Source organism: Empidonax traillii, unplaced genomic scaffold (genome assembly GCF_003031625.1).
Source record: "Empidonax traillii isolate 1590-97213 ecotype Southwest subspecies unplaced genomic scaffold, ASM303162v1 scaffold186:size1492175, whole genome shotgun sequence".
Taxonomy (NCBI): domain Eukaryota; kingdom Metazoa; phylum Chordata; class Aves; order Passeriformes; family Tyrannidae; genus Empidonax; species Empidonax traillii.
In genome coordinates this window covers 672,835-696,964 of record NW_020955379.1, presented here as the reverse complement: position 1 = coordinate 696,964, position 24,130 = coordinate 672,835, and the positions used below count along the sequence as shown (strand labels likewise).

Sequence of the window (24,130 nt, the reverse complement as noted above, 5' to 3'; positions counted from 1 at the left end):
GAAGAGCTCATACTCCTTATATACGTGATGTGATTTAACTTCTTGCCTCTTTCATGGTAAAAACAGTAACACAGAATCATAGAATTGTTTGGGTTGAAAGGGATCTCTGAAGGCCACCTAGTTCAACCCCTCTGCAATGAGCAGGGACATCTTCAACTAGATCAGGTTGCTCAGAGCCCCATCCAAGCTGACTTTGGAAGTTTCCAGGGATGGAGCATCTAGCACCTCTCTGGGCAACTTGTTCCAGTGTTTCATGGCTCATATTGCAAAAATCTTCCTTATATGTAGTCTAAATCTGTCCTCTTCTAGGTTAAAATCACTACCTCTTGTCCTATTGCTATAGGTCCTACTAAAAAGTATGTGTCCATCTTTCTTGTAGGCCTTCAGGTACCGGAAGACTGCTATAAGGTCCCTCTTGAGCCTTTTCATTTCCAGGCTGAAGAACTCCAACTCATTCAGACTGTCCTCACAGGAGAGGTGCTGCAGCACTCTGGCCATCTTTGTAGCCCTCCTCTAGACTTGCTCAAACAGGTCCACATCCTTCTTATTCTGAGAAACCCAGAGCTGGATGCAGTACAAATAAGAAGGAAAGCCAAATGACTCAACTCTGAACCCTATTAGATACTGGAAGAGGGAGTTTCTAGCTGAGCCTGCTAAGCAGACTGACTAGTAATTCTAATTGTTTTTACTGAATTTTACTATTCTTTTCCTTACTTCTCTCCCATATTAAGACCTGGAGTAAACTTACACAAATTTCCACAGGTTCACATAATTCACATAGACTCCACTCTCTTAACAGTGACTAGGAATAGATGTAATTTGATACACTTTATTTTTGTGTGAAACAGGTCTCTTACTCCTTGAAAATATCTAGCACTAACCACCTTGTTTGTGAAGCATTTGCATACAATGATGAATTTTCTTCACATGGTATGGGGAAGAATGCAGGAAGGCAGTGGGGAGCAGAATCTGGACACAGGCAGAGAGGAGGTAAGATAGAAATGAGAACACGGAAAAAGCTAACCGTGGAAGCCAGTATGGGCTCAAAGGTTTGGAGAAGATTAAGGATCAAACAGAAAGTAAAAGCAAGTAATAGAGATATGGAGTAGCAAAGAGAGATGAAAATTTTCTTACTGAGCTATACTAACAAGCATAACCAGCAGGTTGAGAAAAATGGTTCTTCCTTTCTATTTGGCACTTCTGAGTCCACTCTGTGAAAACTATGTCTGTTCTTGTGCTTCTTCCCAGAAAGACATTAGTATACTGGGTCAAGTCCAGCAGAGAGCTATCTCAATGACTAGGGGCCTGGAGCAGATGACATACTGCGAGGGTATGAAGGAACTGGTTTCCTCAATATCAAGAAGAGAAGGCTATGGATATTACAATAACATTCAACTATCAGTGGGAAGGTGTAGAGAAGACAGGGTCACCTCAGTGGTGCTCAATGTAAGGTTGCAAGGCAACAGATGCAAGTTGTGACAAAGAATCTTCCAACTAAATTTTAGGAAAAAAAAAGTTAACTGCATACATTAGTTGCCAAAGTCAGGATCAGGTTTGCCCAGAAAAGCTGTACAACCTCCATTCTTGGAGACCCTTAAAAAACCTGACCATCCGAAGTCCTGAGCAACCTACTTAAGACTGCAAACTGGTTCTGTCTTTAAAACTAGCCAGAAGTCCTTTCTACCTTACTTGGTGAATTTGAAATGAGGATTATACCACAAGGGCACAAAGTGAGAAGATTTCAGATGACTAGCTGTAAGACCATACTCTATAGAGGCTAAAAATAAGGATTTTGTGACATTGCAAGACTTCTGCAAAAAAGTATCTGCAAAAGTTCATGACAAAACACTTGTCTCATCCCCCCTCCAGTGGCCAGTACACATAGGACCCGTAACTGCTAAAACCAATTTAAAAACTCCAGTGACAAGTACTAGAGGAGTGAAAGACATTTATCACACATTTGGTTATCAATATATTCTGACATCATGGAATTAATTGTGTTTGAGTCCTTTTTTTTTTCAAGTAAGCAAAAGGCATCTCATTTATATACTCCTAGCAGTTAAGATCTCTCTCTGCTCTTAAAGTCACCTCAAATGTGCTCTCTCCCGCTTTTGAAGTACTTTTTCCCCTATTTTCAAATAATTTTTGTAAGTTTGTATTTATGCATTATGCAAATATGTAGATATAGATTATTATCTCTCTGTGTATGTGCATAATTTTTGTGGTCTCATATACATTTACATTTATGTGCATATTTCCTTAGTGAACCTAAGCTGGTGAAGCATTCCAAGACCCATTTATTCAGACAGTTGTTGGTATTCGTGCATTACCAATTATGCCAAAGATGTGCATATACTCAGATCAGAGAGAAAGCATATCATGCCTCCATGCCTAAACATCAAAAGAGGTATGATCATTAAATGTTAAAAGAAAAATAGGTCTAAATGCTTTGGTCAAGAATTTTAAGAAATGTGGTAATATCTATTAGTAAAGTAGAAAGAAGCAAAAGAAGAATTCTTTTCTTAAAGAAAATAATAAAATAAACATTAAACTCTGCTTTTAAGTGGGCATAATATAAAACTGTTTATTTACAGAGCTACCATTCATTGGTAGTATTTGACATATGTAAAATATTGAGGCAAATATAGAAACAATTGAAGTGAATTATACAAATATGATTCTTCTAGAAATTACAAGTAAAGAAGTCAAAATAAGAAGTTTAAAATGTTCCTTGAAAAAAAAAAAAAAGTTTAGGATATGAATTTCCACATACATGAGAAAGCCAGAGAATGTTTTCCAAATATTTTGGTAATAGAAAATGGAATTAAATCATTAAAGTTCATAGAAAATGAAATTACTGAGGAAAACATGCAAGGAGTGGTAATTTTTACCATAGTTTCATCTATACTATAACAATGCACGTTTTTAGGCTGCTTTGCCTCTAGTGTGTCGAAAACATCTTTCCTAGCATCTGATCAGCAATAGTAAGGCAGCAGCTACTTTACAGCGTATCAAATACCAGTTCCTTTCTCGTGAAGCTAGACATGCCTTTGTGCAGCTCTTTTAGGTAGGTAAGCGATATGGGTTTCCTAAACACCGTCTTGCATACTCACAACTGGACAGTTTAAATTCAGGTACCAGTCCGTCAAATGGTCCTAAGTGTAATGTTAGTTTTAAGCATTCAAAACCCTAACAATTTCAACAGGACAAATCACCTGCCTAAAGCAAACGTGCCAACCATGTGTGATCGGGACCACAAACATTTCATTTGGTAGCAGAGACACCCTTGTTACAACCAAGGGGACAGAAAGCACTTGTTTCCACAACACAGAATGAAAGAGCATGTTTGACCACCAGTCACCTGCCTGATAGCCCTATTCTCCTACCTCCAATAGCTGCTGTTAGTAGTTCACAGTACCAAAAAAATGTACTAGGCCTTTCAGAGAAAACAGTAAAAACTGTAGCCAGTGTTACAACTCTTACTACGGAGAATGGCATTTAACAAAAGGGTGAAAAAAAGCTCCAGGTGGATACAATTTACCAGAGCAGACTTACAGGGCAATGTCTGTATCAAGCTGCTTTTGAAACTACATTTGTTAATCAATTGTTTTAAACACATCTAGGTTACTTCTTCTACAGAAGCAACATATGCCAGCCACTCTTGGTCAGACAGTGGTGCCCAGGTGCATACTCTACAATTCAGTCTTGCACACCTAAAAAAACCTTGGAAATACAGCTTTTATTGGTATCACAAACCTCAGAAGCTGGCATTCAGTCTAAGCTTCCCTTAGTAGAAAATGGAGAGAAACAGTGATTTCTGTATCCTCTAAATTGTGAAAGTATCTTAAATGGGAAGAAATATACTTTGTGAATGTCGTTTTCTCACCACTGCCTATATAACCACCTAAAGCAACTAGCTTGGACTAGACACTTAGCTCTTAGGTCAAGTTAAATAAAATATCCACTTTTATTTTCATTCTTTAGATTTAGATTAATGTTGGATTAATCAAGAGATAACCAGTTTAGCACCGGCTAAAAAAAAAAAAAAAAAAAAGGATAAATTTAAGATTATGTTAGGAGGTAAGCTTTTTCACAATCATGTGAGAACAAAAAGCATATTAATCAATCCTGTTTTAACAGCCATAGCAGCATGCCAGAACTCCAGCTACAAAAAATTACCAAAGTTCAATAATGCCAATGCAATGCTGGTGATTGCCAAGGGAAGGGACACTTTTTCGTACTCTTACAGACTCCAGGAAAGAGTTGGAATGGACAAAGAGAGGAACAAAACATCTGGTAAATAATTACCATTTTGACCAGAACAAAAGCATGTTCACTAAATAATATGGTATCCTGAATATTGTCAAGAACCTCAGAAGATATAATGCATGAAAGTAATTTTTCAGGTCTGCTTAAAAAAAAGAAACAGGACGTCCTTAAAGCAAAAAGCTTGCTTCCTGAAAAGAAAAGTTTGTGTAGCAGTACACAAAGTAAAGAGTCATATTCCACAGAGAAGGACTTCCTCTTAAGATTTTTTTCTTGCATTTTTCTTCTAAAATTACACAATTTTCCTAAAGTTTTACAGTTCTAGGATACAAAATGAAAAAAAAAATTTATTCAGATGGTATTTGACTGAGTCACAGACTGTTAATTATTTGAGGATATAAAAAATGGTTCTTTTCCATAAAGGATGATGGTTAATTTAAATACCATATTTTTAAGTTCTGAAATACAGTTGCATTATCAATTGAAAAACAACAACAAATACTATTCCATGGACTGATCTTGCCCATTTGTATTACATAGTTCACGATCTGCTTGGACATACTTGGGGTAAGATATATTTGCTATACCAATCCCTTGCAGCTGGAACTTCTCCAGTTTTTACTGATTCGGCTGATTAGTGAGCTGTATAGTATTTATTAAGCCTTTCATTAAGATGAGCTTGCCTGATCAAGTGATATGAAATGAAAATCCATCTGTGTGGTGAGTCACCACACTACTTTTCTCCAAAGTACTGGTTTAGGAAAAAAATTTGCAAAAGCAAACCTACCTGTGAAATCACTTCATCAATTTGAAAGGTTTCAAGAACACACAAGTAATGTATCTACCCAAATTACTTGCTGTTGGACTTTGCTAATTTATTGACCCACTGTGGGATTCAAAAAATGTTGTGTAACTATCAGTATAATAATATCCTATAAATAAGTTGAACTAAAATATGATGTTATTTGCAGTAGAAATGCCTAAAAGGAAAAAGCAAAGGGCACGAAATGGAAAGGATAAATCATTTCCAAGCATGACTTTAAGAACAGAACAGAAAAATATCTTTTTTAAACAGTGAAATTTAAGGTAATGATAAGAAAAACAAAGGAATGGGATTTTATTTCATGCTATTCCATATCAATAATTGTCTGAGTTTCGCCTGTGGAAAAATGATACAACTCTAATAAAATGATTCATAGCACTAAACCATTTTCCTTAGTGAACATGGTGTACATTAGCAGGACTTCTAGAAGAGAATGTTTCTTTGGAAGATTTATTATTCTGAGATTATGGTAAGATGATCTGGGTGGCTCAGTGTATGAAATCTTGTCATCCTGGCAGAAGTACTTTGCTCATCCAAGAGGCAGACACACATTTGGAAGCAAGCAACAGAAATCAGTTTCTGAAGCTACAGGGACAGAGTCTTCACAGGGCCATATTAATTTGACAATAGGCAGTAAAACAGCAGTGTCAACCACTAAGCCCACAAGAAGCAATACATGATGGCATGGGCATTGGAAAAGGTCCACATACCTGTTTAACTGAGGGAGACACTGAAATAGCAATAGAAAAACAAGTGAACAGAGAGGTAAAGGAAGGAAAAGAATAATGCACTCTGACATTTTTAGTGTGGTTGTTAGATGTTTGTTTACAAAAAGAAAAAAATCTGACCAGTATTAATATACCAGAAAATAACTAAAGAAAAAGCAAACCTGCTGAGCAAATTTCACATAGATTATAAAGTATGTGAACTTAAAAATAAGGTTTTTGCAGATCAGATTTTCAAACCACACCATGAAAATATTTTATATCTAGCCCCTTGAAACAGATGGATTAAAAAATAACACCATAAGCTGTAGCTTAAATAGTATCTGTCAGAGCTGCAAGGGTAGTGTGATTGACTGTATGAAGAGTTATGTACACTGGTTCAGTTTAGGTTTCATCACTGTAAAAAATAATATCAGAAAACACGGTGGGCGATAATTGTTTTGATATGACCCATGAGGCAAACCAGATGGCCTAATGACTTTAGGAGTAAGCCCACCTCCAAATCACTCGGTGACATTGAAAGGAAATCCAGTCACCAGCTGGATTACTAGGCAACATGGTTCATAGATCAGCTCCTACTCTTCCGAGCTGTTCTCTGCCTTGTTTTTTCCCCAAAGGACTTCATATACAAAGAAGAATTCTCATGGCAGACCACCGCCTGACTGCAGGCACACTGGGCAACAGGAGAAAGCGAGGAGCATGGTGCCAGAGCTAAGCTTGCAGAGAGTGCCTTTCTGCTATATCTCTTTTGACAGCAGGGTCACAGCACAAACGGTGTAGCCTCTCTCCATCCTAGGAGCCTGCACGGCAGACCACAGACCCAGACTAAGCACCTTGGTCTAGCACACAAGAGATAAGAGATAGAGACTGCATATATTGGAAGTGTAGTTTCAGCTACAGCCCTAAGTCCATCTTCCAAGCTTGCAATTTCTTGCAGATAGGGCATGCTGAGGTGAGGGAGCATGCAAGGAGTTGAACAGGTTGTAAGAGAAGTGCTTAGAGGCAGAGGCAGTTCTGGAGCATTTGCAACCTGGTATGAGTACAGTTTGTACATTAGGGATGAGAAGCAGGGCAAGCAATGCAGAGTTAGAGCAGCCGGAAGGTGGGAGGACATGAATTTAGTTGAAGAAGAAGAAATATAGAATGAGGGAGTGGGGACTTACAGAAGGAATAGCGGAAGTTACTATTTTGGATAGCTATAGGGAATCCGTCAGGAAGCTCTAACACTTTGCAACATGGCTTCAAGAGCCAGAAAGTTTAGCAACCCTTCCTCGGTACTTTCTACTATAAAATTATTCTTTTATCTCAATTTTGCTTGTTCTTGCATTAAACTTTTCTCCCCCTCTCCCACCCTGCTTTGCATCCCACACCTCCTCCCAACCCCACTTCACTTAGAATAACTTTTCTATAGAAACTAGGGAATATACTTCCCAGGGTCTTGCATACCATATCTTTCTGTAATATCAAATAAAATGCAAAATGAAGTGTTTAAATTCAAATAGTGAAAGTGGACCAGTGAAGGAATCAGGCTGCATAGGTGTCTCCAGGAACCCATGTGCTCATCATTATCCTGGCAGGGGAGCATCACACTAAAGCAGAACCATAAACTTGCTTGACTTCACTCTGTGCTATGCACGTGCATCACATGGGCCTAAACTCCACAGTCCTATCACACAATAGTAATTAATTTCATTGGGACTTAAGTGAATTTTGTTCATTAGTATGTTATCTGTTCTTCAGGAACTACCCAGGTATACCATGTGGTACCAATAAAGTCCCAAATATGTTTAAAAAAACAGTGCTCTATCAATTATTGCTGTTAAACTCAGTGCAACATCACAGTGGTAACCTTCCAGTAGAGCTAAGAGAAATACAGGCTAAACCCCCAGTGCTCAGACTTACTTTCTGTATCTGAGGGAAGTAATGATTAAAACCCTTTTGAAGATCACCATCAAAGCCTATTTTGCTATTGATTTATACTGAACGTTAATAATTAAACAGCTGACATATTTCTCATCTTCCTCTCATTGAGACCCTGTAAAAGGTAATCTATTTATATTCCACTCAAGATCTCTAGTGGTTCTTTACTACCTCAGTATCCAGTAAATACTCACTAAGCTTATTATGGAGCAAGACTAATATTTCACTTGAATTGGTAGGAAAATGGCTTCTTCAGCTCCCAACAATAGCTGTTGCTGAATCTGTGAAGTGGGAAGAATCTGTGTAACATGCAAAGAAGCTACCAATCCTTTTAACAGCTTCTTTAAAAAGGAATTGGACCCGATTCATGAAAAAAAAGTGTATGATCAGTGGGTGGTAACTTTGATGCAGTTCTTTTATGTATATAAGGGTTAGCCAGAGTGTCTGAATAAAAAAGGAAGCCAATCTGCTTTTGTTCAGGCATAGCACCATGTGGGCTGAATGTGAAAAATAGAAATGGTTTATTAAATGCGATTCCGAGAAGAGACTAATTTTCTTGTTAGTATAAATTATGGGAATAGGAGCCCAGCTAAAATGTGTAACACAATGATATGAATCAGTGATGACTGTAAATGTGGGTCTCAGAACAAAACTTGTTTTTCCGATAGCCAAGGATTATGGTGATATATTTGTTTCTACCATCCTCACAGTGGAGCTGTAAACACCTGTGAGAGAAATGACTGATTCCCAGTGATGTTTCAGTCCTTCTCACACTCCTCCTTTCTCACAGTGGCCCAGAGTGTGTAAGGTTGCCATTTCAAGAGTCTGCAATAATTGCAACATTAAAACCAAACCACGTTTGATATCAAAGGTACATTCCTCCTTCAGCCTGTATGTCCTTGTTTATCTCCATTCTGGGGCAGAATGCCAGGGGACCAATTGCAGTGGAAAATTTGCGTACTTTTCCTAGATCAAATTTACATTTGTAACTCACTACACATCTCATAAAAGGAACAGCTTTTTAAAACTGAAAATCAAACCACCAGTTTCTGCCAGATTAAAAATAATTAAAAAGAAGCAGCAATTTAAGCCACATTTAAAATGCACAGGGGTTACTGCATTTTATTAAGACAGGTCCAATATGAAACACCTTCGTCATTTAAATTCCTTTGCTGTGATGGAAAGAGTCCTTTCACAGGTGATAAGATTTTAGAATATCTTCCTGCTAATTTTGTAACTGGATTTCTATAAAAATGTCAGTGAAAAGGATTGAAAAAACTTAAATTTTCTGTGCAAATTATTTTTTTCTGTTTCCGTGGAGAAGTGAAAACGAAAGGTACCATGAAAAGTGGTCTTCATAAACTGATCAACACAGTTGATCACAGATCTCCTACTACCTAAGAGACTGAACTCTCTGAGTTTCCATCTTTCAAACCTCTTTCAAGAAGTCTTTGCTTCTAGCATTTTTAACAAAGCTTGTATGACACAAGCATTTGAAAAAGAACTAGGCAGTCAATAATTTTACTGTAAGTCAGAAAGGGCAGAATATCTGCAGGAAGCAGATCAATAATTTATGGCTCTCCGAGTAGACTGCCAGTATCACAAGCATGATTTACACTGTCTGTTGCATAAGTGACTGATGGATTCCGGTTTAAAATTACAACCTGTGGTCTGTCTTGAACACAAAATTGCAATCCCAGTCTACTATTTTCTTTCAAAAAGGGATCTTTTGATCATCTCCATTGAAGCAATAATGCAATACATGAAGGTGCACACCACTCGTGATGGACTGAAGTACACAAAAGTATACTCCAGGTTAGTAACATTCTAGGTGTGATATTCAGCCCATGTAATTTCATCTAGCCATGTTAAGACAAGATGTATCACTACTTTTCCAGAGGCAGGAAAAGGCACCCAGAGCAGATCAGAGTAGACAGCTAAACTGTCCAAATCAAATGGTGAAATGAATCTTGCTTGCAATTACTAAGAGCACCGCACTCATTCACAGCCAAACACACAGGCTTTTCAAGACTAGTCACTATTCTGAGAATTTACTTGAGGTCTCCAGCCTGCACTGAAACTCATGATGTTCAAAGCTGTCACATCACCTAAAATAGATCAATGTTATTCTGCTCCTACCAACATCAATCTCATATTTGACAGAAGTGTAGTCATGTCTTTCAGGACAGCTGATGGTTAGGCAAAACAGTCAAATTATTTTATCAACCCTTGGTCATTTCCAAAGGAATCTGAAGTTGTTAGCCTTGGTTTTATTCTTCCTATGCTTGCATTAAAACATGTAAGTTCTTTCAGCACTATAAACTAGTCAGTGATCCAAGACAAGCTGCATACTTCTTATATAGCTACAGTGTAAGTATAGTAAACTAAACTAAAGCCAAACTCCTACTGAGTTAGAGTGTCCCTATTGGATTGAAAGTATTTCAGTTTATACATACCATCTTCTTGGGTTTACTACCTGACATTAATTTTGCCTAAGGCTATTAAGCATGTCTTCTGGCCTATAACAGACTGATTTATCCCCTGTCATACAGGGATCTTTATGGTATTAACAACTCCACTGCCACTCTCCGGAATTGTGCTATGCAGAAATATAGGTGCCAAACAACCATAATGTGACTTTAAAAGCAATACTCAGAATTATACTTCCACGTCAAATTTCTCCACTCCATCCTGACAAGCTGAAAACTATACTGGTGAAAGCTTTCCTCCAAATCAACTGACATGGGTTATCCTACAAAAAACACAGGGTGCTCTGCTTCATTAATATTCTTAACAGTTCCCTTAAAAGAATCCTGTTGACATATGGTATTTTGGGGAAATAGGGTCATGGGGGAGGGAACTTTTCCTCTCCTAAGCCCCATAAATCTCTCTCTCTCTCCCAAGATTTAGGCAGGCCAAAGGCACTTAGGGCTATTTACATGGAAAGCCAAAGCTTACGTATAGTCTCTCAGTTTCTATGGCAGCACAGCTCCTATAAAAACACAGCTTAAAACCACAGCTCTCCAAGCTCACTGTCATCTCATGTACTTGCAGACATTCCCTAAACAGTGAATTTCTCCTCAAAACATGTCAGACCATGTAAATTAGCTCTGATCCCACCCCTGGCAGAGTGAACAGCTCGGTGCTGGGGAACACTCATGGTATGAATGGCCAACAGTTACCGCCACTGCCTCCAGCCCTCTCTCCTGCCTCTCACCGACATCCTCACAGGGACCACTGAGGGCTTGCCAGGCAAGCAGTGGGAAGAGAAAACCATGCCAAAAAGCACACTTTTCTTTTATGTCCTGCTGCCTTCTCCTCTCCCTTGAGTGAACTGAAAAATCCATCACCCAGAAAATTAAGATGGAAAAGGCTGAAATCACTGCTGCTTTCACCGTTGCTAAGATTACACAATAGAAACACTTCCTGGATAATGGGATTTGTCAGCATCAGCTGAAAAAAAAAAAAAAAAGCCTACTGTGTGATATTAAGAAACCAACTACCTCTACAAACAGGAAGTGGCTTGAGTCATTTTTTAGTTAATTCAATGCCTTAAGCAAAGTCATATATTACTGTTAACTAAACAGATAACTGGAGCACTTTTACAATGTTTACTTAAATTTCACATTGCAATTAAAAAGTGTCTGCTTTACACAGACACCTGCTTAATCTTCTTAATAATACCTTCCGCCATTCCTATGAAGAAGTATAAGATTTGCATTTTACTACTGGAACACCTAATTAAGGCAAATAAAGATAATATAATCCCTAGGGTATCAGAAAGTATCCTGTATGCTTATTAAAAGCTAAATGTATTAATGTATAAAAATACATTACTTCAATTGAAAGTCCAATAGGAAGGATACTTTTATAGGGTCAAAAAAAAAATCTGCTTAGCACAAGAATATTCCTAAAATTTGAACATTTCTTTATGTAAGTTAAGTATCACATCATTACGTGACAGCTTTCCCTTCTGATGCTAGGAAAGCCTTGGATTGGCAGGAGATTTGGAAGTTTTGATTAACAACCTACTGGAGCTCTTGGCAATGTGCCTGGGTGTTTCAGATTACTGCTGCTATAGAAACTCCCCTGGGTGACTGCTGCTTTTCTTTTTCTCACATTCCTAAAATGTTGGTCTTCAATTTTTTTTTGTCCTTCTGCAGTTTGTTCCACTTCGTAGCAATTGCTGCACTACTGTTCTGCTCTCACTCAGTGAATAGCACAGCTACACAAACAGCTATCATTACAGATAACAGGCATCATAAAAGAGTTTGCCATATGCCTTGTCAGCTGGCCAAACTGATGACATGATTATTTTCAAGCAGGCTGGGTAGTTCATAGGAGGTATAGACATTTCAGGAAGCTGGCAATTCGGTAGCATTTCTCAGGGTATAATACTAGTTAACATACTTTAAGGGTTGATTATAAATGAGTTTAATATTAGCTTAAACTGCTATGTTAAATTCATAATTCTAATTTATCCAAGAGAAAAGGAGGTAGTGACTACAAAATCAAACAAAAATAATTTATTTTCGCAAGATATTCCCTTCTTTCAGTTCACTTTTTCGTTCTCTTTCTTTCTTCACCTCTCAGGATAACCCAAATTATTCTAACATGATGTGAATGAGATATTTTTTTTTTCAACACCACCAATGGAGTTTAATGGGAGCAGAAGCAAGACCACAAGTACTTTCCATTGCTACTTAATGAAAAAGAGTACTAAACAGTGAAGCAACATAGAATGCAGATCCTGACTGCTGCCCTGACCATGCGACCAGGCTGCACCACACAGTTACATCAGCTACACCAAAACCCTATCCAGGCCCATCACCAGGGAAGTGACTGTGTCTTCTGTACATACCAGTCCACCCATGCACACAGCTGCAAGCATGGTCCCAACAAGCTCAGGGTTTAACATGCGTGGACATATGTGTCAAGTTCAGTCCGTGGGCTCCGCACAACACAGCCACTCGTATTCCTTCACATGTGCCCTTGAGAGGAGGTCAGCCACTGCTAGGCTAATTCATGCCACTTGTTCCTGGTGCCCTGCTTGCCAGAGACTGCTTGCAAAGGGAACAGGCTGCAAGTGGGATAAGCTAGTTCAGCAGTGACAACGAATTTCTTGGCATCTTATCTGCGCACATATGGACCGAGTCTGATCTGATGGGGCATAGCAGGGCCATACGGCTACTGCATCAGTGGAGCAATGGATGAGCTGCCCCTATCAGACTAGCTCATGCAGCTCACACCTTGCTCCAAGGGCTCCTGGGAAAAGAGGCATGCTGGGAGACTTCTACAGGAGGAATGAACAGTCTTCAGCTGAGCTCAGGAGAGGTGCCAAGTGACCCTCCTGAAAGGGGAGGCCCAAACACAATGCACAACTCAGATGTGCATATGACTGACATGGGGCCATAAAGAAACCATTTCAGTCAAGCAAGTCACATTGGTATATGGAAATCCTTGCTTGGGAGATTTCCGTGTAAGCTGGATGGCTGCCCATCTCTGTGGGTTCAAAGCAGGTGAAATGTTGAGCAACTTGAGCTCTCAAGATGGTCCACAAAAGCAGCCTCCAGAGAGTAAACAACATCTAGCAAATGGGTTTAAAACAAGAGAGTGATTTAAAGTAAAGTAACACAAAATGTACTTTTTGCATTCGTTCAAAGTAATGCCATCAGAGACTGGATTTCACTGGGTCTCACCTGTTTAGAAGACTGCTAGCTTTATACCTTGTATTCCAAAACCTAAAATTACTACATGTGAAACAAGTTGCTGGAGCCATGGTTCTGAAAAGAGCCTTCTAAATATTGCTATAGCCTGTCATATCCCTTTCATATCTGCTGCAGCTTGCTGAAAGCCTGAAGCAGAAACTGAGATACAGATAAGAGTAAATCATCTCTACTATTTACAGACAGTATCTAGGCAAAGTCCAAACTGGAATAATTCAGAAACTGATTTTTTTTATCTACTTCACTCATCAAAGCTTATAAAGAAATGGGGCATTGGATCATCAAGGTCCTTATCAGTTGCTAGTTAATATGAGAAAGAAGATATACTGTTATGATTGCAAATCTGACAAACATACAAACAATCAAAACATCCTAAAATGAAAAATTATAGAAACTTTTTCAAGTAAGTTAAGGTAAAAGTAAGAGCCAGAGGTGTTTTAGCAAAAAACCCTGACAAACTCCACCCCACAAACATTTGTACAATTCTAACTAAGGAGATGCCTCCTGTGCTGCACATCTCCATCACAAATCCCATTTATCTTCCTCCTATTCTTTCACTAGTATGCACAAAATTGGCAGCAATCTCTAGAGCTCATCTCGTCCAAGCACCTATCTCAAAGTCAGTCCAGCCAAGTTCTGCATACCTCCGAGGATGCAGATGCTTCAGCCTCTTGGGACACTTGCTCCAGTGATTTTAGCTCTGCTAATATCCCCAAACAACTACTAGTTAGTTAGAATGTTCTGCATTTCCTTTTGTCTGTGGCTTCCAGGTCCTTTCACTGTACACCTCTGAGAAGGGTCTAGCCCTGTCTCCTCTTTAGGTACTTGAAGACAGCAATAAGACCTCCCATCAGCCATGTCTTTTTAACGCTGAACAAACCCAGTTCTCAGCCTCACGTTTCACAACCTCAGATGTACTAAAGACCCATGACCATTTTGGTACATCTCTGCTGGACTCAAGCCAACATGTCAATGCATTTTTTTTACAGGGGAACTCCAAACTGGTTCCAGTTCTTCCAGTGTGGTCTCACAAGTGCCAAACAGAGGAGAAGGAAGGACTTGCTGGTTATGCTTGCTAACATTGCCTGAGACATGATTGCCTGTCTGCTACAAGCACACACTGCAGATTCATGCACAACTTGCCATCCATGAATACTTACAAAAGCTACCAAGCTGCTTTTTAGCAGCTGGGCTACCAGGCGGTGCTCCAGCTCAACACATTCTGTGACTCTCTGTTGTAGAAAGTTATTCCAGCCCAAATACTGGACTTTGCATTTGCTTCTGCAATGCAACTTTTAAAGTCTTTCAGTGGGGTCTGCATTCAATTTCAGTCTTCTCCAGACCACTTGGCTTTGAAGGAATGTAATTACACATTGCTATCTATTAATTTATAGTATAGGGGAGAAAAATGGTCAGAGGAAACTAGTAAGTTCTAGTGCAATTGCTAATACAAAATTTAGAGGAAAGGCTTCAAGTCCAAACATGTAATATAAACCAAAGATATAAAATCAAAATAAAGTTATATAAAGAAATTATACGAATTACTAATTAAATATTCCTCTGTGTTGTATTTATGGTTCAAACCTTAAAAAAGGCAGCTATGTAATAGCTAGCAGCAGTACTTTCCAAGAAGAATACACTGAACTTTTAAAATGTTCAAAAAGAAAACATTTAAATTTATTTTCATGAGAAAAGAAAGCAATATACATCAAGATTAGATTCAGAACACTTTTAGAGTCTCATATTTTTTACTTTCTTCCCTTCACATTTCTAGTCCTCAGATAATATCATACCACAGCTCACTTCTGAATCAGTTAAAAAAGAGGAAGAATCCATCTCAGGAGTCATAACACTCCTTCCACTGTGGCTGAGGTTTATCATTTGTGCAAATACAAAGAAGATGCAAAATATCAGCACATCGTGGCCTAAACATGCCACTATCCCACAACATCCAAAACACCCATTAGTCTGATGATCAAGGAAAGGGGAATGACAAATAATAATCTGCAGTTGCACAGTTTCGTTTCAAAGAATCAGTCTTTCCCAATTCTTGAACAGCCAGAAGCATTTATGTGAGACCAGGAATTACCACAGAAATGGGGAGAGATAACATTATACTGAATTACTAAAAAGGGTAATAGTCCAGTATTAAGGAGGTATTTAAAGAAATTAAGGAGACAACTGACCACAAGCAATTTACATCTCCAGAAGAAAATGGTGATGGTGTGTTCCCCTTTCTCTCCAACGTATCTCATTAATCATTTCAAATGATGTGGCGTAGCTGTGGTGTCTCTACTTAACATTTGCAGAGTCACCATACACCACTGCATTTCCACATACGCCTGATAAAACGCTGCTTCCCTGCCCCTCCTTGAAAGAGAACTGTGGCTACAGAGTAACAGTTTACCTCTCCATTTTAGTCTTCCCTTTTCCTTCTTTTTCCTTCCACCCTCCAATCTGGTTATTTTTGGACTGCCAGTTGGGATTATTGCTTTTTCCCTGCTAAAATAAAAACAAACAACAGTTATACTTCAGTTTCTGAGCTTAAGCATGAGTTCTGTCCCAAACATTAAACAGTCACATTTTCTTGCCTGAGGTGCAATGCTATCTCCTATGACACTGACTAAAGCAAGCCTTGCAACTGCAGGCAAATTCTGTTTCTGGATTTGAATGTTCACTTTTCTGACTTCTCCAGTAACCACCTATCTGCAATCCTGAGCAGAATTGTGCCCTGCGAACTCAGCACAGACCTAGTCTTAGAGACCGGAAAAATTAGTATTTCTGAGCTGAACTACAATGATTATTTAAAATACACATGGCTAAATTAGAATAATTATAATCTAAAATACCGTGGTTTTTTTGACACGTCATCTAATTTCAGACCAACTTTTAATATATTTTGCTTTTTTCCAAGCATCTTGAGGCTTGCTACTTACAAATGGAATATTTGGAAGGAATTTAACATCTACAAAATACTAGAAAATGTAATAGTGTCAATTTTCCACCTCTAAATGAAGGTCCGAAGTAGAGAGAACATGATGCCTTTCTGGGAAGCAAAAACCAAGATTCCTCTCATCCCAGTCTTACGTCACACATAAAGTCTCAGCCGAAAGCAGTCTTAAGGTTTTTTAATGTGTGCAATATCAAACATTCCCCAAATTAAGCAAAAATACTACCAACTGTTATTCAAATGCTCCCTGCATCAGAATACTTTTAACTACAAGAAGAGTTTTCCAGTGCCCGGAAAAAAATAATTTTCTTATGTAAAATTCAATGTGGCAAACAGCTGACAGGAATTGAAAAAAGAGTGATTTTCATTTCAATGAAAATCATTGTTTTCCCACTGGACAAGAGAGTATACCGATGTGTATATACCTCCATTTTCATGATTTTCCACATGCTGGTTATAGAGGGATAAATTGTGCAGAATTCTGAGTTGTCCCAGATGCAAACTCAGTGTTTGCCTCCATTCTGCAAGGCAGAGTCCCTCTGTCCTTCAAGAAATGTTATTGGCTACTACCTGACAAAAATATCTTTTTTATTTTCAAGATATTAGGCAAAATGAAGTCAACATACAGTAGTCAACATACAGAGGGTGAGGTTCAGGGGAATCACAGGAAAGAGAACTGCTTAAGAAGAAGGTAGAAAACATGACCATCCTGACAACACTCTGGGAGAGCAAGACAAAATCTAACAAACTTCATGAAGTATAGCAATGATTCTTCACCTTTCTGAAAAGGACTCTGCTAATAAAGCACCTGACAGCAACTTAGAAAAGGCGTCTTGCAAGAATGAGGAGTCCAAAAATTATGCACAGAAGTTATCCAGTCACAGTAGGGGGTCTTCACAGTCCCGACATGAGAACTTTCAGACAGAACATAACAACAAAGCAAGCGGCTCAACACAGAGAAGTTTTAGACTGCTAGTTGTTAAACTGAACAATATCTACAGTGTTACTGGAAACATTTTTAAAACTACCATTAATAAAAGTGCAAGACCTTTCTTGAAGAGTTATTATGAGCAGATGAGATTTTTTCCACTTAAGAAAGCTTTACTGCCTGGAAAAAGGTATCTTTCCCAGAGACAGTTTTAGATGTTTTCTCCTGCATTCCAGAGACTCTGACTCCCAAGTAGACAGAAGGTTAAGTTCTTGCAGGCATGTTTGAAGGCCTCACAGCTGGGAGGGCTGGAGACTACAAAAGTCCTAAGAAAAACAGGGGGTGTGTCTTCCTTGTCCCAGTGCAGATTTGTATCGAGATGTTAAGTGTTCTTGACTTTGGAAGTAAATTCTCTTAAACCCTTCTACTGCCTGGTATTTTGCATCTGACCTTTAGAATAATGCACTTTTCCTGGGGAGAGGCAAAGGGGTCCCTTCTTCCAGGTGGTGTGGTGTGGCAGATGGAGCAGTCGGGTACTGTGGAAGGGGTTTCCACCTCACGGGGATGAGCAATTGTGTGAATCCTTCTCCTTTTTTCTTGTATAATCTGTCATTAGTATTGTTGTTGTTACTGTTAGTCATCTTTTTTCATTGCTGTTTCCAGTAAATTGTTTTTATCTCAATCTATGATCTTTACCTTTTGTGCCTGTAATTCTTCTCTCCATTCCACCAGGAGGAGGGGAGGGAGAGTAATTGAGTGGCTGTGGTTTGTAGTGTTTCAGTGGGAACTCTAAATTGGGGAATACCACTTCTGAACCATGACATACTAATACAAGAATTTTCATTCCTAGGTTTACAAGACTGGAATCCACATTTGGATATCCTCATCATATTTACAGTTCACAAGAAAGCTCACAAAAAGTGCCGTTTCGGATTACTGCCGTTATCCGAAAATTAAGTTGACATTTGTAACTAGAAGTGAAGGAGACTGTATCAGACAAAAGGGCAGCTAATTCAGCTACAAAACCACACAGCCCAGCACAATACATGCAACATCTGAAGTCTCTGGAAGTAGCATTTCTGTCTTTATAAGGCTTGTTATCTCAGGCACCAAATTGCACAAAAGAAGACATGTCTCACCAGTTCTGTTTCCAGTCATGATAATGTAAGCATCTGCTCAGCCAGAGTTTATAACTCTGCTCCAGAAAGCTTCCATCAATAAGTCTCTCCTTTTTCTCCTTCTTTCTTAATCAAAAGAGAGAATTGATTTAGCTTCAGATACTAAGGTAATTTTTGGCAGAGAATAGCAAGGCAAAGATCTCTGAATTGTTGCCAACTAGTTCCTCAAGGAGGCATCTACAGAATGCAAGTGAGCTGTCAGGAAAAAAAGTAATGTATATAATCATCACTGCTACACTGCAATACAGTACCCAAAATTAGGGATCAGAAATAAATCAAAAGCAAACATGGAGGTCACTGAGACTAATAAATTATTTGAACTCCCCAAAATAACGTCAGAGAGGTTAGTAAAACAAGGTCTGAAAAGGTATGAGACATCACCATACTGATGCTTCTGTAAGCTTACTGTGCCCTCTATTGATCATTATAATATTCCTACATAAAGACACATTTTGCCAATGACCTTGGGAAGTGTTCAGGAGCGTCCATGGCTGCCTAGTCCATGAAACATAACTGCACAGATAAAGAGCAGGATGTCTACAGTACCCTTTCTTTATATTATGATGAGGTTGGGAAAATGCAGAGTGAACAGAACAAACAAAAGGACTGTTTAATGATTAAAACCACCAAATACTCCACCAAAAAATCCTACATTCTTTCTAACTTCAGAATTCCTATGTGATAAAAAATTAAAGCAAACAGGAGCAATCAGACTTTTTATAGGTGGTCATTACCCTGAACAATACTTGTGATATGATTCGACAAAATGCTCAGAATTGAGGACACCATGGGACTGACAGCAACATTGCTTTGATTGTGCAATGCTGAATAATTTGGAATATAATGGAACTAAAAATAGTTTACACACATGCTTCAGTATTGTTACAGACATACAAATACAACTGGAATATAATTCTTAGGCCTCAGATCCATAGGTCTAAATATCATGTTCACTTAGTCACATTGAAATGTCCACTGATGATAGTACATACTTGGGGTTTTTGTCTTTTTTCTAAAAGTACTTTGGAAGGGAAGGAGAGATCTTAATAGTTTTCCAAAGTGTTGAGTTTCCTCAGGAAAGGAAGTAAAGAGGATGAGAATTTTACTTCCTCATACCCCACCATCAGGCAAACAATTCTCTCCTGGGTGTGCTAGAAAATAATTAAGATTGAAGCACATCACTTTTAAAAAGTATTTACAGAACTGATTGTTACCTAATGGCTTCTGCTGGTTTTTCAAACAGCTCAAAGTCTCAACACCCACATTTGGTTTAGTTTCTTCAAAGTTCAGTTAGGACTTCTTTGTTCATGCTGAATAACTATTACAGATGTAAAAGTCCTTGTTCACCTTCCCACCAGAAACTGTTGGTTGTAGTCCAGACACAAACCGTGGTGACTGATGCACTGTAGAAGACTCCCTTAACATGATAAAAAAGCCGCCTGAAAATCTCCATGGCTTTTCTCAAACATCTCTATGTTGGAGAGGTAGATCAGGCCATTATCAGTAATACGCTGACATTCAAATGTTTCAGAAGTTAGCTGCATACAAAGACAATCCATATTCTGTTGAAGATCTATTTCTTTGCTGTCATCCAGTGCTAATGTTCCCTTTTGAATCTGTCTGTCTTACAAAATGTCTTTCCACTGATGTCTTACATATATGTCTTACCTTTTGCTGGAAGTTCTTGCATTTTGTGGGTTGGTGCTTTATCTTCCATAGTTCCCTGTTATGAACTCTGTATTTACCCTATAGGGTGCATTTGCTCTAATTGTTTGGTTTGGGGGTTTTTTTTGGACATCTCTCTGGGACTGTCTTCTGCCTTATGCTGTCATCTTGCAGACATTTATTTGCAATTACATGAATCTTCAACTTTGTTATGGAATCTGCTGAGTCTAAATTACTCTGTTCTGATGATAAAATGGTGCTTCTTTTGCCAACGTCTGTTCCTGCATCCTATTATTTTATCAGTCTTATGAAAATTCATATATTTTCACAGTATCTCAAACACTTAAAGCAAAATTTTCCCTTTTCCATATAATTCTGGCTCTTTCAGATACATTGTTTTGGGTTTTCTTCCCCATGCATATATATTAAAGGGTTTTTTCCCCTTTGGTGAGCACATATTTTTCATATCATAGTTATGAAATTCCTTTCTCTAGATATTTCCATTTAGTGTTTCTCATGACTGTGTGGTGGTTTTAATCTAGGCCTTCCCTGGTTACCAGTTTGTAGCCAAGGAAGGGGCAGTGTTCCCAGTATTCCATACAGTTTTTACGTAAATCGTGGTATAAATAAGAGGGGAGGAGCAGCCTTCGTTCTTCTTCTCTTCCGCTGAAGTTCGGGAACAGTGGGTCCCTGCGTTGGTCTCACTAATCTAAGGCTGAGACCTGCAGCATCCACTGGCCTGCCACGTGGAGGCCTGGAGAGTGCTGGCAGTGTCTGCCAATCCTGCTTTCTAAGGGATGTGGTGAGATTTGTTTTACTAGTTATTTTACTAGTTCTCAGGTTTGATTGTGCATATCTATTCGGTGTCCCTTTTTGTTTCCTTTTGTCCCTTTTCCCCCTTTCCCTATCCCTTCGGGGGATGTTTGGATTCCCGTTTGCTGTGTACATAGCATCTTAACTGTAATACACATAAAATATATTTTTTATATAACTAGCTTGATTTTTGGGTTCTTCAATTTGCATAGTTTTTTTCCTTTGCCCTGGGGGAAGTAGAAAGGGGAGAAGAGAGGGGCTGCTACTGGGGGGTTGGGCATTTGGCAGGGAGCCAAGTCCGAACCATCACAGACTGCAAAACCAGAAACCCTATCATCACTCCAAAGCAAGAAGATACAAGAAGATGGAAACACCTTTACTGTCCCAAAAGCCTATACACTGCTACTGTGCATGTAAGAATAATAAGTTTGTTGATGCACTGTCAATTTTGGAAAAGACTTTCTTTCAAAATGGTTCATCAAGCAATAGTTCATTGAACTAGGCATCCCAAAAGGCTGAAGTGACAATAATATAGATATCAGTTACATTCCCAGAGTACAATCATTTTGAATATATTCAAAAGGACTTTGAAATTAGGGAGTGGGGATCTGAACACATAAAATGTATTATCTGATGTATCATCTAATAAAATGCAGATGACTAAAATACCCACTTTTGGAATTAAGTATTTTAAATCAAGAGTTGCATAGGATTTGGAATAAAAACCATACTATTATGGAGGCCAAATCACAGCTCTTCATTCTCCATCTGACTACCACTTCAATGAAATGTTATTATCAAGAAAATTTCTGATGAAATATGTTTAGTTCAACCATGTGCTTATGAGAACTAATAACTAACCTCAAATTTTTAAAGGTGCTCATTCATATTTTACCTTTAAATAAGAATTTGCACACAGACAATGACTACATTACCAGTTTTGCTTGTACGGCCACATGCAGACTGCAAAAGATCAGAAACATTTGCACAATCTACTCCCAGAACCAAGAGGTATGAGGACAAACTGACCCTAATTCTACCTGAATAATTCTAAACACATATTAAGAAAAGAAATACCTTAATTTGGAAACTTCAAGAGATTACAAAATCTCAGTAACAGCCCTCATAGTGAAAACTACTGCATTGCTTCTCATTCTGCAGTCAGTACCTTAATTTCAAGAAGCTTATAACAGTGTCTTCTGTAAAACCATCTCTACGTTGAGTCGGCAGCTTACACAATATGTATTCCAAACTACATTATGTCACTTTAACCTAGAGAGAAATACCAGAGCTTTGGACACAGAATTCAAGCACACTGCTGTCCTAATACTGTGATTAATGCTGTGAGCTACACCCTGCCTAGCCTTCCTAATCTCTGGGCTTTCTAATTTATAGCAGAGATGGATAGGCTATCAGTGGGGAATTATGAGGATTACTAGCTGTTTATCTCTCCTTTGCAGAGGCACTTTGCTGCTTATAGAATTACCATAAACCCTCCAGCTACAGTGCCACTTCTATACTTATCCAGAAGTCTAGCTACCTATTGGGCACAAAATGTTTTGGTAGCCAAAATATTAGAAAACGTTGGAGTTGATGGATGTATTTCTCTCTGTAAATGATTTGAACATACTGTCAGGACCCGTCATGTTACTTCAGTGGTAATTTGACTGCAGGTTATCTTGCATTCCCTTGAAATCCAGTGCTGTGATCTTGTCTACACTAATTAGAGTTCAGCATTAAGGCTTGGAGGTTGCCCTCAAGCATCACCACAGGTGAAACCATTAAACATGTATGCCAAGCCATCTCTGCACTTGCAGCAAGTTATGTAACACATTTCAAAAGATTTCATCTTTATGGTCATCAGGAACGTTACTGACTTACCTACTCTCTGAAACTTAAGGGCTGTCTAAATGCTTCTACAGAAAGTCCCTATGCTGTGGAGCACAAGTTTTGTTCTGGTGTGAAACTGATCACAGAGTTTGAGGGGAAATAGATTTGTCATTTGTTCCTGAAGGAAGAAAGAAAGGGAGCCTATAATATTTATTTTCTGCTAACTCAAAAATCGGAATCTGTACAGAAAAACTTGTTCATTTAAAAAGAAATTTATGAATGAGAGCCATCAGCAAGATAAATGTTAGCCATTGTACAGCACAGTTTTGATAATTACAAGTGTCCTTCAACAATAACTGTTAAATATGGACTGCATTTATAGGCAGGATATTTATTGTCAGGGTATCTCTGTAAGCACACTGTAATTAAGTGACCATTTGAAAATTAACATTCAGCTAATTTGTACATATTTCATATTGCTTAGATACAAATTTTTGCCCTTATACCGCTTTATATAAGCATATTCTTACTAAACTCCTTATAATTTCACATTGTTCTTAAACTTTGTTGTACTTCTTAACCAGCCTGCTAAACAGGAGACAGTTAATTTAAAAGTTTTAAGAACAGCTAATTTAAAAGTTTTAAGGCTCTAATTCTGTACATCAGAATAGGCAGATGCATATTTATAAACATGTTAAAAAGATGTACAACATAAAGCTACTTCCCTGCACAAAGTCACAACATACCATCTTTGTCATTGCACAGTCATTCGTATTTGTTTATGCTTGTTTTATATTCAAAGACTAACAAAAGAAAATTGTTAAAACATAATCTTTGGCTAAAAAAAGAACTTTTTTTTATTTTCTACATTATCATCATTCACTTGTTTCTTATACCTACACATATCTTTTAAAATACTTCCTATTTTAAGACTTAAAAAACCTCCCAAGCCAACCAAAGCCAAAGTGTATCATGCCTGAATTTCTTTCAGAACATTATAAAATGTCTCAGCACATAAAACACACAGGTGTAGTAATTCAGGTTCTTCCTTCAAGGTATTATATCTTGTAATAAGAAATGAAAATACAAGTACCAAAGGAGAGGATCATTCCCTCTAGGAACCAGTCAGTCCGACAGCCCAGTCTCAGCTCACATTTGTGCAACCCTGTCATGCCAGCTCCCGAGGTTTTATCTCATCTTTTAATTTCTGGTCAGTGCCTCAGTGTGTATAAACCACCTGAGATTCATTCCTACTGTCCTGTTTTTTTCAAGTACTTCTCAATCATCTTCTGCAGCACAGGACCTC

The 24,130-nt window shown here is 38.3% G+C and overlaps 1 protein-coding gene across 8 annotated transcripts in view; it reads right to left on the bottom strand.

Annotated features, from left to right (window-relative positions):
- DLGAP1 (DLG associated protein 1) overlaps window positions 1-24,130 on the bottom strand; it is a 416,188-nt gene that overhangs the window by 291,914 nt on the left and 100,144 nt on the right. For 2 of the 8 annotated variants that reach the window (XM_027886316.1, XM_027886313.1), the window contains one exon: window positions 15,868-15,962. The exons of 5 other annotated variants lie outside the window; for them this stretch is intronic. The gene's annotated coding sequence lies outside the window, so the exon portion shown is untranslated. The remainder of the gene's footprint in view (window positions 1-15,867; window positions 15,963-24,130) is intronic. One more of the 8 variants, XM_027886314.1, reaches the window with a different exon arrangement.